The 20885-nt window shown below is 39.6% G+C and overlaps 1 long non-coding RNA gene across 1 annotated transcript in view; it reads left to right on the top strand.

Annotated features, from left to right (window-relative positions):
• Nucleotides 1–261: 261 nt before the first annotated feature.
• Nucleotides 262–20885, top strand: part of LOC139477174 (uncharacterized) — a 133111-nt gene continuing 112487 nt past the window's right edge. The window contains exon 1 of the long non-coding RNA XR_011654144.1: nucleotides 262–358. This is a non-coding gene — a long non-coding RNA (uncharacterized lncRNA). The remainder of the gene's footprint in view (nucleotides 359–20885) is intronic.

Raw genomic sequence — 20885 nt, 5'->3', positions numbered from 1 at the left:
AAGTAAGTAGTGTTTTTCATCATCAATGGTTGAACATGCAGAGCATAGTCTCTGGTGAAGTAGGGTAGCCTTTATTTTAGCAAAATAACTGAACAGATTCCCCTGAATTTTGTAATATTTAAAATTAATATCAGCAGCTTTCCTCCCAAGAAAGCTGAGGTTCACCGCTAAGCTCTAAGTTCGCGAGGCCCTCAAACATTTGCATATGTGTGAACCCTGACCCCCAAACCAGCGTGTACCTTGCAGTGAAACATGAATGGCTAGCCGTTAGATAAAGGCTTATCTTACGCTAGCCTGTGCTTACGGATTATTATTTACTGACGAATTTCATGCCTCGTGCAAGGATAGTACGATTCAAGTAAGTATTAAATACTATTTTGAGTGAAAAGTTCTAGATAGAACGAGTTGTAAGTCGCTTTGACCCGCGCGTGCTGAGATGGTCGCAAGCGCCACACGTAAATAAGAAACAAATATGGCGGAAACGGTTCCGCATTATTCCCCATCTTTCGTGTTTCAGACGCGGCAGGAGGTTGCTAGGGTCAGTTTTTGACTAATTCACGCCGTCACTGTCGGGGTGGATCGGTTCCCACCCGTCACACCCCGTTGTACCCTCTTGAGTGTTTACTTACATCACAACAAGGAGGTTGATGGGTCGGAAGATCTCAACCGACACTGTCAAACTAAAAAAAGATGTTCTTTTTCAACAACATCCCAATGTTTTTGTCTATTTCGCTGCTTGTAAGTTCGTCCCCGTGACGTTGCGAGCATAGGTATTAGGGCGTGGAGGACTGTCATGATGTCATCTTCACGTCTGTGTTTTAATACAGTGTAAAATCGTTGATTATGTTCTCATTTCAGGATCCATTTAAATGCAAAACATTGTATTTTATGAATGCTTCGACAACAACTGGTTGTCAATATATGACACGGTTATGCACGTGCAGGGATATTCAACAGCTGATACACGCTCTGAACGAGGCCATAGTTAACTTTTTTTTTACAGGGGGGCAAATATTTGTAAAAGTATCACTTGTCCCCAACTTGATTCAAATAACACTGTATTCTTTAAAAGAATTCTGGCTACTGCTGCCACCCTGGCTGGCTATGGCACTGCCGAATCATATTAGTTTCATCTGATTTAGAAAAACAATAATGTTTTTAATTTAATCACAGTGTCTTTTTGTTATGTTATTAATTTAATTATTCCATGTTATCATTTCAAGTTGTTTGGAATATAAAAAAATATTTACTTGAGATGAAAAAAGTATTAGGAATTCAAGAGATTCATAACAATTAAGCTACGCTTAATTTGTGTGTTTGAAAAAAAATGCAAGTACAATTATTACTACATAATAAAAAAATTGAGATATTAGAAAGTTTGTACACAAAGTTTACAGATAAAAACCGTCAAATTTTGCCTTGGTTAACTTTGAAGTAGTCAGCATCGTTACAAATTGGCACCAGTCCTGTAGTCGTTACCAAACTGCCCAATAGTTAAGGTATCATAAGGACTAGTAGAAATTTGCTTGTTTCAAGGGTTTTGCTGTATGCTGATTAATATATATCATTGTAAGGACGAGTGGACTAAAACAAGTAGTTTCTATCACCGAGTCAGCAGGCTGGATTAAACAAGACACAGTAAATTATGTTTATAACAAACACGTTTATAATGAACTGACGGATGTAACAAATATTTTTTTTGTCCCGGCAATTTGCTGTACATCATGAACTACGGTTACCATATTCGACGTAATAAGCACCCAGGGCGCTCTCAAAATTAGAATAGGGAGCTCTTATTAGAATATTATTTTGAGTTGAAAGATCGTAAATTTCATGGTTTATGCTGACAGCTTGAAATGTTTATAGACCACAGAAATATTTTTCCAGGATTTAATTGCCCATAATTAAGTGTGCATATAACATACGAGTGTGTATTATACACGAATAAATAAGTCTTGTGTACTGTTGGAAGGGGTGCTAATTGAGATTGTTCACTAGCAAATATATTAGCAAATATCGCCGTGGGCGCTTATTAGAGCAGGGCACTTATTACGTCGAATACGGTTAATAACAAACTATAATTAATGGTCCCTTTGAGTTTGTTATAACCGTAGTTTACTGTACTTGTAATTGAATGCATATCATGGCGTTGGAGGTCAGTTACAATGCGGCTTTAATACAATCCCACAATTTCTTATACAGTGTGCAGCACTGGAAGAGTTTTTATACACAGGTCAGGGAGTACATGTGTATGGAATGGCTAGAGTTGGCTAACGATATAGATCATGGAGATCGATGATCATCTAAATATCAATTAATTATCAATAAATATTGGAGATGGAACTTCAAGCAAATATGTAAGAAAGTCTCGAAAGAAATCAACAGAATTCATGCCACTGTTGACCAATGACACATTTATGCATGGATTATTTTTTGGACATTTGAGATATAACAAAAGTTTGCTATCCATCTCCGACAATTGACATTATTGATAATAACAATTCTGTTTTGGTAGATATAAACTTATTTCATGACAATGGTTTATGTAAGATATTATAATATTCCAGCAATATCTCGTCAACCTTTAACCACTAGGCTACCCGACCGCCCCTTATAATACTAACGAAGTGAGTGAGTGAGTATGGTTTTACGCCACTTTAAGCAATATTCCAGCAACATCACAGCAGGGGACACCTGAAATGGGCTTCACACATTGTACCCATGTCAAGAATCGAACCCGGGTCTTCGGCGTGACGAGCGAATGCTTTAACCACTAGGCTACCCGACCGCCCCTTATAATACTAACGGAAGCATGCATTACATTGTTAAGAACACTACAAACTTGCCTCTCAGAAAAGCAACATTTGCAGTTTGCATTATTTCCCAGAACCTTTGGCTACTTCTGTTGATCAATGATAAAGACTAAACTGGTCAGAACGATCATCTGTGACAGTTTTTCCCAATATTTTCATAAACAACCCCAAGTATTAAAGGAAAACACTGGATGCACACCATCAACACAGATTACCTGCACCCCTATGCTAATGTACACCATCAACACAGATAACCTACACCCCTCTAATAATGTACACCATCAATACAGATACCCTACACCTCTATAATCTTGTAAACCATCAACACAGATAATCTACACCCCTCTAATAATGTACACTATGAATACAGATAACCTACACCCCTATAATCATGTACACCATCAATAAAGATAACCTACACCCTATAATAATGTACACCGTCAACACAGATAACCTGCACCCCTCTTATAATGTACACCATCAATACAGATAACCTACACCCCTATAATCATGTACACCATCAATACAGATACCCTACACCTCTATAATCATGTACACCATCAATACAGATAACCTACACCTCTATAATCATGTACACCATCAATACAGATACCCTACACCCCTATAATCATGTACACCATCAATACAGATACCCTACACCCCTATAATAATGTACACCATCAATACAGATACCCTACACCCCTATAATCATGTACACCATCAATACAGATACCCTACACCCCTATAATAATGTACACCATCAATACAGATAACCTACACCTCTATAATCATGTACACCATCAATACAGATAGCCTACACCTCTATAATCATGTACACCATCAATACAGATAACCTACACCCCTATAATAATGTACACCATCAACACAGATAACCTACACCCCTATAATAATGTACACCATCGACACAGATAACCTACACCTCTATAATAACGTACACCATCAACACACATAACCTACACCCCTATAATAATGTACACCATCAATACAGATAACCTACACCCCTATGATAATGTACACCATCAATACAGATACCCTACACCCCTATAATAATGTACACCATCAATACAGATACCCTACACCCCTATAATCATGTACACCATCAATACAGATACCCTACACCCCTATAATAATGTACACCATCAATACAGATAACCTACACCTCTATAATCATGTACACCATCAATACAGATAGCCTACACCTCTATAATCATGTACACCATCAATACAGATAACCTACACCCCTATAATAATGTACACCATCAACACAGATAACCTACACCCCTATAGTAATGTACACCATCAACACAGATAACCTACACCCCTATAATAATGTACACCATCAACACACATAACCTACACCCCTCTAATAATGTACACCATCAACACAGATAACAAACACCCCTCTAATAATGTACACCATCAATACAGATAACCTACACCTCTATAATCATATACACCATCAATACAGATAACCTACACCTCTATAATCTTGTAAACCATCAATACAGATAACCTATACCTCTATAATCATGTACACCATCAATACAGATACCCTATACCTCTATAATCATATACACCATCAATACAGATAACCTAAACCTCTATAATAATGTACACCATCAATACAGATACCCTACACCCCTATACTCATATAAACCATCAATACAGATACCCTACACCTCTATAATCATATACACCATCAATACAGATAACCTACACCTCTATAATAATGTACACCATCAATACAGATAACCTACACCCCTATATTCATGTACACCATCAATACAGATAACCTACACCCCTATAATAATGTACACCATCAACACAGATAACCTACACCTCTATAATCATATACACCATCAATACAGATAACCTACACCCCTATAATCATATACACCATCAATACAGATAACCTACACCACTATAATCATGTACACCATCATTCAGATAACCTACACCCCTATAATCATGTACACCATCAATACAGATACCCTACATCCCTATAATAATGTACACCATGAATAGAGATAACCTACACGCCTATAATAATGTACACCATGAATAGAGATAACGTACATCCCTATAATAATGTACACCATCAATACAGATAACCTACACCCCTATAATCATGTACACCATCAATACAGATACCCTACACCTCTATAATAATGTACACCATGAATAGAGATAACGTACATCCCTATAATAATGTACACCATCAATACAGATAACCTACACCCCTATAATCATGTACACCATCAATACAGATAACCTACACCCTATAATAATGTACACCGTCAACACAGATAACCTACACCCCTCTAATAATGTACACCATCAATACAGATAACCTACACCCCTATAATCATGTACACCATCAATACAGATACCCTACACCTCTATAATCATGTACACCATCAATACAGATAACCTACACCTCTATAATCATGTACACCATCAATACAGATACCCTACACCCCTATAATCATGTACACCATCAATACAGATACCCTACACCCCTATAATAATGTACACCATCAATACAGATACCCTACACCCCTATAATCATGTACACCATCAATACAGATAACCTACACCTCTATAATCATGTACACCATCAATACAGATAGCCTACACCTCTATAATCATGTACACCATCAATACAGATAACCTACACCCCTATAATCATGTACACCATCAACACAGATAACCTGCACCCCTATAATAATGTACACCATCAACACACATAACCTACACCCCTCTAATAATGTACACCATCAACACAGATAACAAACACCCCTCTAATAATGTACACCATCAATACAGATAACCTACACCTCTATAATCATATACACCATCAATACAGATAACCTACACCTCTATAATCTTGTAAACCATCAATACAGATAACCTATACCTCTATAATCATGTACACCATCAATACAGATACCCTATACCTCTATAATCATATACACCATCAATACAGATAACCTAAACCTCTATAATAATGTACACCATCAATACAGATACCCTACACCCCTATACTCATATAAACCATCAATACAGATACCCTACACCTCTATAATCATATACACCATCAATACAGATAACCTAAACCTCTATAATCATATACACCATCAATACAGATAACCTACACCCCTATAATAATGTACACCATCAATACAGATAACCTAAACCTCTATAATCATGTACACCATCAATACAGATACCCTACACCTCTATAATAATGTACACCATCAATACAGATAACCTACACCCCTATGATCATGTACACCATCAATACAGATAACCTACACCTCTATAATAATGTACACCATCAATACAGATAACTACACCCCTATAATCATGTACACCATCAATACAGATAACCTACACCCCTATAATAATGTACACCATCAACACAGATAACCTACACCTCTATAATCATATACACCATCAATACAGATAACCTACACCCCTATAATCATATACACCATCAATACAGATAACCTACACCTCTACAATCATGTACACCATCATTCAGATAACCTACACCCCTATAATCATGTACACCATCAATACAGATACCCTACACCCCTATGATAATGTACACCATGAATAGAGATAACCTACACCCCTATAATAATGTACACCATGAATAGAGATAACGTACATCCCTATAATAATGTACACCATCAATACAGATAACCTACACCCCTATAATCATGTACACCATCAATACAGATACCCTACACCTCTATAATAATGTACACCATGAATAGAGATAACGTACATCCCTATAATAATGTACACCATCAATACAGATAACCTACACCTCTATAATAATGTACACCATCAACACAGATAACCTACACCCTATAATAATGTACACCATCAACACAGATAACCTACACCCCTATAATCATGTACACCATCATTACAAATAACTTACGCCTCTATAATCATGTACACCATCAATATAGATAACCTACACCTCTATAATCATATACACCATCAATACAGATAACTTACACCTTTATAATCATGTACACCATCAATATAGATAACCTACACCTCTATAATCATATACACCATCAATACAGATAACCTACAACTCTATAATAATGTACACCATCAATACAGATAACCTACACCTCTATAATAATTTACACCATCAACAGAGATAACCTACACCCCTCTAATAATGTACACCATCAACACAGATAACCTTCACCCCTATAATAATGTACACCATCAATACAGATACCCTACACCTCTATAATAATGTACACCATCAATACAGATACCCTACATCTCTATAATCATGTACACCATCAATATAGATAACCTACACCTCTATAATCATATACACCATCAATACAGATACCCTACACCTCTATAATCTTGTAAACCATCAATACAGATAACCTATACCTCTATAATCATGTACACCATCAATACAGATACCCTACACCTCTATAATCATATACACCATCAATACAGATACCCTACACCTCTATAATAATGTACACCATCAATACAGATACCCTACACCCCTATAATCATATAAACCATCAATACAGATACCTTACACCTCTATAATCATATACACCATCAATACAGATAACCTACACCTCTATAATCATGTACACCATCAATACAGATAACCTACACCCCTATAATCATATACACCATCAACACAGATAACCTACACCTCTATAATCATCTACACCATCAATACAGATACCCTACACCCCTATAATCATGTACACCATCAATACAGATACCCTACACCCCTATAATCATATACACCATCAATACAGATAACCTACACCCCTATAATCATGTACACCATCAATACAGATAACCTACACCCCTATAATAATGTACACCATCAACACAGATAACCTACACCTCTATAATCATATACACCATCAATACAGATAACCTACACCCCTATAATCATATACACCATCAATACAGATAACCTACACCTCTATAATCATGTACGCCATCATTCAGATAACCTACACCCCTATAATCATGTACACCATCAATACAGATACCCTACACCCCTATAATAGTGTACACCATGAATAGAGATAACCTACACCCTATAATAATGTACACCATCAACACAGATAACCTACACCCTATAATAATGTACACCATCAACACAGATAACCTACACCCCTATAATCATGTACACCATCAATACAGATAACTTACACCTCTATAATCATGTACACCATGAATATAGATAACCTACACCTCTATAATCATATACACCATCAATACAGATAACTTACACCTCTATAATCATGTACACCATCAATATAGATAACCTACACCTCTATAATCATATACACCATCAATACAGATAACTTACACCTTTATAATCATGTACACCATCAATACAGATAACCTACACCCCTATAATAATATACACCATCAACACAGATAACCTACACCCCTATAATAATGTACACCATCAATACAGATACCCTACACCTCTATAATAATGTACACCATCAATACAGATAACCTACACCCCTATAATAATTTACACCATCAATACAGATAACCTACACCCCTCTAATAATGTACACCATCAACACAGATAACCTTCACCCCTATAATAATGTACACCATCAACACAGATACCCTACACCTCTATAATAATGTACACCATCAATACAGATACCCTACACCTCTATAATCATATACACCATCAATACAGATAACTTACAACTCTATAATAATGTACACCATCAATACAGATACCCTACACCCCTATAATCATGTACACCATCAATACAGATACCCTACACCCCTATAATCATATACACCATCAATACAGATAACCTACACCCCTATAATCATGTACACCATCAATACAGATAACCTACACCCCTATAATAATGTACACCATCAACACAGATAACCTACACCTCTATAATCATATACACCATCAATACAGATAACCTACACCCCTATAATCATATACACCATCAATACAGATAACCTACACCTCTATAATCATGTACGCCATCATTCAGATAACCTACACCCCTATAATCATGTACACCATCAATACAGATACCCTACACCCCTATAATAGTGTACACCATGAATAGAGATAACCTACACCCTATAATAATGTACACCATCAACACAGATAACCTACACCCTATAATAATGTACACCATCTACACAGATAACCTACACCCCTATAATCATGTACACCATCAATACAGATAACTTACACCTCTATAATCATGTACACCATGAATATAGATAACCTACACCTCTATAATCATATACACCATCAATACAGATAACTTACACCTCTATAATCATGTACACCATCAATATAGATAACCTACACCTCTATAATCATATACACCATCAATACAGATAACTTACACCTTTATAATCATGTACACCATCAATACAGATAACCTACACCCCTATAATAATATACACCATCAACACAGATAACCTACACCCCTATAATAATGTACACCATCAATACAGATACCCTACACCTCTATAATAATGTACACCATCAATACAGATAACCTACACCCCTATAATAATTTACACCATCAATACAGATAACCTACACCCCTCTAATAATGTACACCATCAACACAGATAACCTTCACCCCTATAATAATGTACACCATCAACACAGATACCCTACACCTCTATAATAATGTACACCATCAATACAGATACCCTACACCTCTATAATCATATACACCATCAATACAGATAACTTACAACTCTATAATAATGTACACCATCAATACAGATAACCTATACCCCTATAATAATGTACACCATCAACACAGATAACCTACACCCTATAATAATGTACACCATCAATACAGATAACCTACACTCCCATAATAATGTACACCATCAATACAGATACCCTACACCTCTATAATAATGTACACCATCAATACAGATAACCTACACCCCTATAATAATGTACACCATCAATACAGATACCCTACACCTCTATAATAATGTACACCATCAATACAGATAACCTACACCCCTATAATAATGTACACCATCAATACAGATACCCTACACCTCTATAATAATGTACACCATCAATACAGATAACCTACACCCCTATAATAATGTACACCATCAATACAGATAACCTACACCCCTATAATAATGTACACCATCAACACAGATAACCTACACCCCTATAATAATGTACACCATCAACACAGATAACCTACACCCCTCTAATAATGTACACCATCAATACAGATACCCTACACCTCTATGATCATGTACACCATCAACACAGATAACCTACACCTCTATAATAATGTACACCATCAACACAGATAACCTACACCCCTATAATCATGTACACCATCAACACAGATAACCTTCACCCCTATAATAATGTACACCATCAATACAGATAACCTACACTCCCATAATAATGTACACCATCAATACAGATACCCTACACCTCTATAATCATATACACCATCAATACAGATAACCTACACCCCTATAATCATGTACACCATCAACACAGATAACCTACACCCCTATAATCATGTACACCATCAACACAGATAACCTACACCCCTATAATAATGTACACCATCAACACAGATACCCTACACCTCTATAATAATGTACACCATCAATACAGATACCCTACACCTCTATAATCATATACACCATCAATACAGATAACTTACAACTCTATAATAATGTACACCATCAATACAGATAACCTACACCCCTATAATAATTTACACCATCAACACAGATAACCTACACCCCTCTAATAATGTACACCATCAACAGAGATAACCTACACCCCTATAATAATGTACACCATCAACACAGATAACCTTCACCCCTATAATAATGTACACCATCAATACAGATAACCTACACCCCAAAAATAATGTACACCATCAACACAGATAACCTACACCCCTCTAATAATGTACACCATCAACACAGATAACCTGCACCTCTATAATAATGTACTCCATCAACAGAGATAACTTACACATCTATACTCACACGCAAAAGAAACGCAAGTTATTTTTAAGCAAATAGGTAACAAACACGGAACCATTAATTGATATGAGTTTTAGCATGTAGTGAAGCCTGATGGTGTTATCAATATTTTTGGTTGCATTTTAGAAGCCCAGAGTAAAAACGCGACATAAAAAATGAATCGCTAAAACACACCATTTCAATAAATATGTGGGTATCATGCACCCATTTCTCGCGAAATCGAAAATGCATGAATTGTCACGAACTGTAGTGGGTATAAAACGGTGGCCGATTCTTGAACCTACCACTCCTTGGTCAACAATGCCACGCCTAACTCAAATTCAGAGAAACCAGGCAATCGGACGATAGGAAGCTGGAGAGTCTGTCCAAGATGTTGCCCGTCATTTCAACGTTAACAAAACCATACCGTCTCCTGCATCTATACAATGCTACACAGACCACAGATGACATTCCTCGGATTGGTCGTCCTAGGGTCACCACACCTCAAAAAGTTCGGCAGATTACCCGTCAACACCAGCGACATCCTTTCCTAACTGCAAGTTAAAGTGCTAAACAGACCATAGGAACACATAATCGACATATTAGCTGGGACACTGTGATCCGACGTCTCTGTTCTCCAACCACGGCATCGACAAGCACGGCTTCAGTGGGCACAGGGTCATCACAATTGGCGTCATCGTGAGTGGAGGCGTGTCATCTTCTCTGATGAAAGTCACTTTTGTGTCTCCCATGCAGTCGGAAGAGTCAGAATTTGGCGGCGTCGAGGTGATCTTTTTGCTGACAGAAACGTTGTGGAAAGGGATCCATGGGGTGCACCTAGCGTCATGATATGGGCAGGGATTGGACTTAATGCAAGACTTGGACCCATGTGCTTTCTGAATGTTGGTCAAGGTCGGGGACACGGCGTCATTGCTCAGCAGTATATCGACCTAGTGATCAGACCCCACGTTGTTCCATTTTTTGCAAAACATCAACAACACATTTTCCAGCAGGACAACGCTCGTCCCCATGTTGCCAGAGCTACCATGGCCTTTCTGCAACAACACAACATCCGTGTTCTATCGTGGCCAGTTCTCAGCCCTGATCTGAACCCCATCGAACACTTGTGGGATGATGTTCAAAGGTACGGACAGCTGCTCTGGATGTGTGCAGGAGGATCCCAAGGGCCTTCACAAATTGTCTGACCCACTCAATGTACAGGAGATGTGTGGCAGTGATCAATGCTAATGGTGGTCACACCAGGTATTGACTGACATTTTGGGTATTGACCCGAAACTGTGTAAGCCCTTAACATTTGAAAAAAACAATTATGTCATCTGCCTTTTAAACTATTAAACTGTTGTCAGTCAAATTTTTGTCAATCTTGCCCCATTAGTATTTCTTGTCTTTACTGTTAAAAAAAAATTAACATGTGTACTGCATACTCGACTTGCGTTTCTTTTGCAAGTGAGTATATAAAAATGTACACCATCAATACAGATAACCTACATCCCTATAATAATGTACACCATCAACACAGATAACCTACACCTCTATAATCAAGTACAACATCAACACAGATAACCTACACCCTATAATAATGTACACCATCAACACAGATAACGTACATCCCTATAATAATGTACACCATCAATAAAGATAACCTACATCCCTATAATAATGTACACCATCAACACAGATAACGTACATCCTTATAATAATGTACACCATCAATAAAGATAACCTACACCCCTATAATAATGTACACCATCAACACAGATAACCAAAACCCTATAGATGTGATTATTGATTCACTATTTGGCAAATAAAGAGGAAAGATTTATTCTGATGGAATTTACTGATTAATTACACACGCACGCACATGCACGCACACGCACACACACACACACACACACACACACACACACACACACACACACACACACACACACACACACACACACACACACACACACACACACACTGGGTTTGATGAAGCTTTTTCCGACCCATGAAGATCCAGGGTAGAATAGGCTATGCTTGTAGTAAGAGGCAACTAACAGAGTCGGGTGGTCAGACTCGCTGACTTGGTTGATGCATGTCATCGTATCCCACTTGTGTGGACCCGTGAAGATCCGGGGTAAAATAGGTCTTCAGCAGTCCATGCTTGCCGTAAAAGGTGACTAACAGAATCGGGTGGTCAGACTTGCTGACTTGGTTGATGCATGCCATTGTATCCCAATTGTGTGGATTGATGCTCATGATATCATTCACTGGATTATCTGGTCCAGATGCCATTATTTATGTGCCTTAATATATCTGGAATGTTGCTGGAGTATGGCATAAAACAACACACAAAGAAAGAAACAAACTATACCAACAATGAGGCTTTTAATTTAATACAAGACATCATATTCATTTATATGTCATAGCGACTGATTTACAACACCCATTGTCTGAAGAACATTTAAATGCAAAGGCTCATTACCCTGGAGCCATGACATCTATATGCCTTGAAACACTTAATTGCTGTCATTTATAAGATGCTAATCCTATTTGTTAATCCCCATCTTTGTGTACATCGACTGTCTGCCATCCTGCTGATGAGTTACTGTTTATATTTATTACTTACTAAATGTCAGGTGACATTGACCATATAAGCCTTGGTCCAGAGAGATTGAGAGAGGAGAGTAGGGAAAAAAGAAAGGTCTTACCCTTAGCCTAGCTAGGGTTAGACTGGGTGCTCCGGGGCACCAAGACAACAACCCTAGCTAGGCTTTTTTTCTCCTCCTCTCCTTTTCTTTCCCTCTCTGGACCAAGGCTTATATATGTAAATCAGTCGCTATGACATATGCCTGTATTTTGTATAATGATATCTCATATGTGTTTCTTCGTTGAGGGGGTGGTGGGGTAGCCTAGTGGTTAAAGAAGGCCTGGGTTTGATTCCCCATGTGGGTACATTGTGTTGAAAACATCATTTCTGGTGTCCCCCATTATGATATTGGTGGAATTTTATCTAGAAGTGCACAATAAGACTTTTCCAGTCCAAAACATTTATTTCCCATATCGACCCTTTTTTCTACATTTTGGATAAGAGTTATGAGGAATATAGCTTAGTGGTATAGCAAAAATAAATCACTTAAGTTTCAGACCTTATATTGATTGAACTAAATGGGTGAGGCCACTTTCTAGTGTCCCCATCCCAGTTGCGTGGATCGATGCTCATGATGTCAGTCACTGGATTGTCTGGTCCAGACTTGATTATTTTACAGACCGTCATCCTATAGCTGGAATATTGCTGGGTGCGGCGTTAAACAACAAACAAACAAACAAATTCTAGTGTCCCCTCTGTGATATGGATCGAATATTGATAAAACGGCTCAAAACAATAATCAGCCATGTAAACCCAATACCCTTCAGGACATTTTTTTATTTGAGTGTTAGAAATAACCGAGTTCATAAAAATCGTATGTGTACTTGTGGAAATATCACTTCTTGCATTGTTTCTGTCAGCCCTGCAGACTGCATTGTTTCTGTCAGCCCTGCAGACTGCATTGTTTCTGTCAGCCCTGCAGACTGCATTGTTTCTGTCAGCCCTGCAGACTGCATTGTTGATGTCATTTGAATCTTATTGTGATGTAAAGTTGGAATGAGGTCACACAAGAAATGAAGTCACAGCTGAAGGTTGTTTAGTGTTTTGCCAAATTGTGGTTTTCCTGGACAGTGATGGGGAGCTTAAAGGGTTAAAGGATCCACGGGTGGCCCAGTCATCTAAGGCGCCGCGATTCGCTGTGCAGAGTTGCGTCCCTTAGGCACGCCAGAAACCTATGATTGTGGGTTCGAATCCCGGTTCGCCCTGATTATGTTTCTAGGTTTGTCAGCACCATACCCGTGCTCGTGGGTTTCACCAAAGTGGTAAACGTCTGAGACCTGCATCACTTCGGGCTTTCCTCCCACATTAAGCTGACACGCCGCGATATAACTGGAATACTGTATAAAAGCGGCGTTAAACCCTGCTTTATGTATTTCATGCCCAGTCGTCTAAGGTAGTGAGGTAGCCCAGTGGTTAAAGCGTTCACTTTTCAAGCTGAAGACCTGGGTTTGATTCCCCACATGGATACAATGTGTGATGGCCTGATTTCTGGTGTCCCCTGCCGTGATGTCACTGGAATATTGCTGAAAGCGTTTGTAAAACCATACTCACTCCAACAAACTCTTTCATCAGCATGGATGAACATGGGGCTTCCTGTCGTGTTGTTTACATGTTGCGCAGTGATGGCTTTAATCGTTTGTACTCCAACGCACCAGGCTTTATGAAGGATGAACTGAATACCTACGAACCTCGGCTTCAGTGCTAATTTAATGAGCGTGGGGGAACATTATCGACTTCACAGAGGGCTGTGCCTGGTTATGTCATAAAGAAAATTGGTGGGAGATTTTTTTTTATGAATTTTAGCGTTTTGCTGACATTAGTCAGAAGGTCTTGACATCACGGCGCCGTGGACTGGAGGAGAAACAGGCAGTAGTTGCATAGCGCAGGTGGACATAGGGTGACTCCAGGCCTCACGTTGTCCTATTAAACACATGCAGGGATACACATAGACTAACATTTAGTCTCTGAAATCTTATATTACACAATATCCTTCTTGACTCTAAAAATAAAAAAATTCCCTATGCTGATTTCAGAGACTGTGGAATAGAGCTAGCTTGAGCTGGCTATTCTTGCTTTTGTATGCATTTCTAGATTATTATTTTTTCATAAAATAAATATATTCCACGGTCATGGAGCAGAACTAGGATACACAATATGCCACAGGACATCACTGAGATGTCTAATTTTGTCTTTGGGAATATAAGTGTGCCAATGAGAAGCAATCCCTTGTTTTTTGTTTGTTTGTTTGTTCTCTAAGTCTGTCAACTTATTTTAGATGAAATGAAAAATCATGCTTAAAAGGTCAGTATAGAAAAGGACGTAACATGTGGATTTGTACTGGGTTACTGGGTTGTGCTATCAAGTACTGGGTTACTAGGGTGTGATAGCAAGTACTGGGTTACTGGGGTGTGATATCAAGTACTGGGTTACTGGGGTGTGATAGCAAGTACTGGGTTACTGGGGTGTGATAGCAAGTACTTGGTTACTGGAGTATGATAGCAAGTACTGGGTTACTGGAGTATGATAGCAAGTACTGGGTTACTGGAGTATGATAGCAAGTACTGGGTTACTGGGGTATGATAGCAAGTACTTGGTTACTGGGGTGTGATAGCAAGTACTTGGTTACTGGAGTATGATAGCAAGTACTGGGTTACTGGGGTGTGATAGCAAGTACTGGGTTACTGGGGTGTAAATAGCAAGTACTGGGTTACTGGGGTATGATAGCAAGTACTGGGTTACTGGGGTGTGATAGCAAGTACTGGGTTACTGGGGTATGATAGCAAGTACTGGGTTACTGGAGTATGATAGCAAGTACTGGGTTACTGGAGTATGATAGCAAGTACTGGGTTACTGGGATGTGATAGCAAGTACTGGGTTACTGGGGTGTGATAGCAAGTACTTGGTTACTGGAGTATGATAGCAAGTACTGGGTTACTGGAGTATGATAGCAAGTACTGGGTTACTGGGTTGTGATATCAAGTACTGGGTTACTGGGGTATGATAGCAAGTACTGGGTTACTGGAGTGTGATAGCAAGTACTGGGTTGCGGGAGTGTGATAGCAAATACTGGGTTACTGGGGTGTAATAGCAAGTACTGGGTTACTGGGGTGTGATAGCAAGTACTGGGTTACTGGGTTGTGATAGCAAGTACTGGGTTACTGGGGTGTGATAGCAAGTACTGGGTTACTGGGGTGTGATATCAAGTACTGGGTTACTGGGATGTGATAGGAAGTACTGGGTTACTGGGGTGTGATAGCAAGTACTGGGTTACTGGAGTTTGATAGCAAGTACTGGGTTACTGGGGTGTGATAGCAAGTACTGGGTTACTGGAGTATGATAGCGAGTACTGGGTTACTGGGGTGTGATAGCAAGTACTGGGTTACTGGGGTGTGATAGCAAGTACTGGGTTACTGGAGTATGATAGCAAGTACTGGGTTACTGGAGTTTGATAGCAAGTACTGGGTTACTGGGGTGTGATAGCAAGTACTGGGTTACTGGAGTATGATAGCGAGTACTGGGTTACTGGGGTGTGATAGCAAGTACTGGGTTACTGGGGTGTGATAGCAAGTACTTGGTAACTGGAGTCTGATAGCAAGTACTGGGTTACTGGAGTATGATAGCAAGTACTGGGTTACTGGAGTATGATAGCAAGTACTTGGTTACTGGGGTGTGATAGCAAGTACTGGGTTAGTGGGGTGTGATAGCAAGTACTGGGTTACTGGGTTGTGATAGCAAGTACTGGGTTACTGGGGTGTGATAGCAAGTACTGGGTTACTGGAGTATGATAGCAAGTACTGGGTTACTGGAGTATGATAGCAAGTACTGGGCTACTCGACACCAACCCACACCAACCCACACCATGATACCCCAGCAACATAACCAAACACTGCACATGACATGCTTTGTCTTGAGGGGAGCCACTCACTCCAACCCACCCCAACCCACACCAACCCACACCATGATACCCCAGCAACATGACCACACACTCCACATGACATGCTTTGTCTTGAGGGGAGCCACTTCACTCCAATCCACACCAACCAACACCAACCCACACCAACCCACACCAACCAACACCATGTTAGCCCAGCAACATAACCAAACACTCCACATGACATGCTTTGTCTTGAGGGGAGCCACTTCACTCCAACCCACACCAACCAACACCATGATACCCCAGCAACATTACCAAACACTGCACATGACATGCTTTGTCTTGAGGGGAGCCACTTCACTCCAACCCACACCAACCCACACCATGATACCCCAGCAACATGACCAAACACAGTTCACATGACATGCTTTGTCTTGAGGGGAGCCACTCCACACCAACCCACACCAACCCACACCACTCCACACCATGATACCCCAGCAACATAGCCAAACACTGCACATGACATGCTTTGTCTTGAGGGGGGCCACTTCACACCACTCCACACCAACCAACACCATCATACCCCAGCAACACAACCACACAGTTCACATGACATGCTTTGTCTTGAGGGAGCCACTCCACACCAACCCAACAGATCATGTTTGTTTACAAGCCGGCTGACTTGGGTGGGGAATTAACTCAAGGATACCTGAACCCCGAAAAGAAAAAAAAGCAAGCTTGATATGTCTTTCCCCCACCCCCAGTACGGGGAGAAGGCATTCGTATAAAGCTAGGTAGCCGATGGCTTTAGCATCTGTTGGATGCACAGACCACGTGAATGAGAAGCACAGTCAACCATTGTTGGGCCCTATCTCCCATCTCTCTCCCCTCCTCCAGCTACAGAGGCTGTGGAAACCCAGGAGAGCTAGCTGTCAAGGGGAAATACTCTAGCTAGGTTTATTTTCAGCGGATGGTACCAGCCCGGCTATAAATACCCCCGATTGGTTGTCTGTGCTTGTGTAGAAGGCATCATAGGTTAGTGTAATGTCTTCTCAAATATTTTTGGTTAGGGCAAAGGTGGGGCGAGTACTATCCGATTTCATTTCAGGTTTTGATGAGGTGGAATTTCAAATTTGAAGTGCAAGACATAAAAGAGGGGTTCTTATGTTTGAGTGGCAGGTTTGATACAGGTGCTTGTCTGACAAATTTTCTGACATGTTTCACAAGAAATTCATGCTTGCCATTTTTGGTATTTGTTGAACATGTTTTGACCAATATTTAAAAATGAGACATGAAAGGAAAAGTCAGAATTTCAGATTAATTAGCAAAGACGATAATATTCAATATTTGCAAATTCAAAACCTCAAAGAAATCAGTGTATTGGGTTGTAATTGGTTGAAGCTGATGAACGACAGCTTTACTGTTGCAGAATCAGGCTTTTTGGGTAAAATTCAAAAATATGTACTGGCTGTGTATTTTGTAATAGTTTTTTTTGTTTCCTTTTGGATCGGTGTTTGTTTTGATGGTTTTGTGAGGTTTTGTATCGTCAACCTGAGACACATTCAACATGACTTGGACCAGTCACCTAATGCCAGACTGCTCCCTCACTTTGATTGGGTACACGGGTGGCCCAGGCGTCTAAGGTGCCACGATTCGCTGCATCACGTCAGGACACTGACACTCATGATATAAGTGCAATAGTGTTCAGATAGGTGTTAAACTCACTCACTCACTCACTCACTCACTCACTCACTGTCACTCACTCACTCACTCACTCACTGAGGGCATGGGTGGCCCAGTCGTCTAAGGCGCCGCGATTTGCTGTGCAGAGCTACGTCCCTTGGGCACGCCAGAAACCTATTATAGTGGGTTCGAATCCCGGTTCGCCCCGATTATGTTTCTAGGTTTGTCAGCACCATTCCCGTGCTCATGGGTTTCAACCGAAGTGGTAAACATCCGAGACTTGCATCACTTCGGGCTTTCCTCCCACATTAAGCTGACACGCCGTGATATAACTGGAATACTGTTAAGAACGGCGTTAAACCCAACTCACTCACTCACTCACTCACTCACTCACTCACTCACTCACTCACTCACTCACTCACTCACTCACTCGCTCACTCGCTCACTCGCTCACTCACTCAGCATATCTCAACAACCAACCTATATTCCAAATTTTGGATGGAAACTATTCTTCATTTTCATGGTGCATGGTTATAAAAATTCATTTAAATCCATCACTTATGTTACAAGTCGATTTGCAAATTGAAACAATATGTTAACCCGAAAATCTATGCGTAAAAGAAGTAAGTGTGAAACAACCAAACAACCAAACAACCAAAAATGGTGTACAATCAACAATTGTATTACAAAATTAACTAGGTTTGCAAATCAATACAAATTACTGCACAGCACTTACAATGGCAGTACACAATAGAGTGGTAGTACAAACATCAATGGCAGTATAAAATGTGAGAGCAGGGGAAATGACAATTACTATGATAATAATCACCTTGCCTCAATAGTGGTCAAGCTTCGAGAGAGGCCCAGGCTGAACACCAGGGTGAAAAGTGATCCTGACACAAAAACTGGTCTTGATGTAATGTCAGATGAAATGTGAGAGGAGACATGACCGCCCCACAATTGTTGCTGTGGAAGCTGACTGAAAGAATTAGTGGGTGACTTACACGTGTAAATGTCAGGAAATATTTCCAGATTATCAGGCGTGCATTGATTAACATTTGGTTCTATGGAAAGTCGAGGGTTCAGGTGGTCAGGCTCGCTGACTTGGTTGATGCATGTCATCGTGTCCAAATTCTGTGGATCGATGCTCATGATGTCAGTTACTGTATTGTCTGGTCCAGACTTGAATATTTACAGACCGCCATCATATAGCTGGAATATTGCTGAGTCCCTTGTTAAATAACAGAACAAACAAACAAACAAACAAACAAACAACCTAAAGTTACATTTAAAAAAGAAGATACCATTGACCCCCACGGGGCGGTCGGGTAGCCTAGTGGTTAAAGCGTTCGCTCGTCACGCCGAAGACCCGGGTTCGATTCCCAACATGGATACAATGTGTGAAGCCCATTTCTGGTGTCCCCCGCCGTGATATTGCTGGAATATTGCTAAAAGCGACGTAAAACCATATTCACTCACTCACCCCATTGACCCTCACCACTCTACACCATCATACTCCTCGTAAATTATGACCATGTTTGTTTTTTCTGTTTAGCCCCAAACAGCAATATTCCCATTGAATAAAGGTGGCCTGTCGATGATCAAGTTTGGATCCAGTGATTGATATGATGTAGATAATGATATTATTTTTATATCGCTGGAAAATATCACTGTGGAAGATGACTTCGTCATAATAACATGTTTGTCAGTATCGACAACCAAATAAAAACAAAAACAGTTGCAAAAAGTTCAGAGAGCTAAATGTCATATCAGGTTTTTTAAGATA

Source organism: Haliotis cracherodii, unplaced genomic scaffold, assembly GCF_022045235.1.
Source record: "Haliotis cracherodii isolate W230 unplaced genomic scaffold, xgHalCrac1.p SCAF_31, whole genome shotgun sequence".
Taxonomy (NCBI): Eukaryota; Metazoa; Mollusca; class Gastropoda; order Lepetellida; family Haliotidae; genus Haliotis; species Haliotis cracherodii.
The sequence above is the reverse complement of the archived record's forward strand: the minus strand, read 5'-3'. Positions and strand labels throughout refer to the sequence as shown.